Source organism: Cynara cardunculus (genome assembly GCF_001531365.2).
Source record: "Cynara cardunculus var. scolymus isolate 2C chromosome LG 8, CcrdV1, whole genome shotgun sequence".
Taxonomy (NCBI): domain Eukaryota; kingdom Viridiplantae; phylum Streptophyta; class Magnoliopsida; order Asterales; family Asteraceae; genus Cynara; species Cynara cardunculus.
The window spans coordinates 3,326,502-3,327,545 of NC_037535.1; positions in this window are offsets into that span (position 1 = coordinate 3,326,502).

Consider the following 1,044-nt stretch of genomic DNA (forward strand, 5'->3'; position numbering starts at 1 on the left):
ACGATACGGTAGCACCGTTAACAAACCTAAATTTTTTACCCTTCGGCGGCGAAATAATACGGTGGCACGTGCCACCCATGCCACCACATAAGGTTCGTCCATGGTCAAGTTAGGGGTGCTCAAAAACCCAACCAACCCAATGCGAAATAATTCAACCCGAAGCAACCCGATGTCTAATCGAGTTGTGAAATTCTCAAACCGTAGGTATTGGGTTGATATTATTTGAACTCAACCCAACCCGATATCCTTTCATTTCTTAGATTTAATATGATTGTTGAGTTTATATTGATATGTACAGTAGACAATTACACTATCACGTAAGTTCTTCATATATATATATATATATATATATAACTATTTCTCATCTCTATATAACTCATTCGTATATATGTTCAGTAACAGTGAACATATATATGTAAATTAAGAAATTTAATTGAATGTAATATACGTAAGAAGTATGAATAATTTATATCAAATGGTTGATGATGAAAAAGAAATTATGAGTAGATAAATAACATATTCAAGGTTAGAATAATATTTTAATATATTAAAGTATCAACCCGATCAACCCGTACGGTTTGGGTTGGGTTGGTTGCACTTTGGTTTGGATTGGTTGGGGTTGGGTTAAGATTTTTCAAACCGCAAACATTGAGTTGGGTTGTTCAAATGTCTTCAACCCGATCAACCCAACCCATGAGCACCCCTAGGTCAAGTCGCCCGTTCATCCATTGGGTTGACTGTTTCTATAATCGCATGTGACTATAATATAAAATCACATGTGATTTAATCATTTTCGTATTTTATTATTTTAATTATGTTTTCGTTTGATTGTCGTTCTCTCTCTACATATATATGTATACATATATGGAAAAGTAAATAAGAAGTTTCAACCAATATATGAGGTTTTTTAATGGTCAAAAATTATAATTAAAAGTATGTAAATATAAGAAAATTTGTGAATAATTTAAAAAACTTTGGTATAATTAAAACACTAATCCATTTATTTTTTAAATTTTTTACCCATTTTACTATTGGATAACCTTT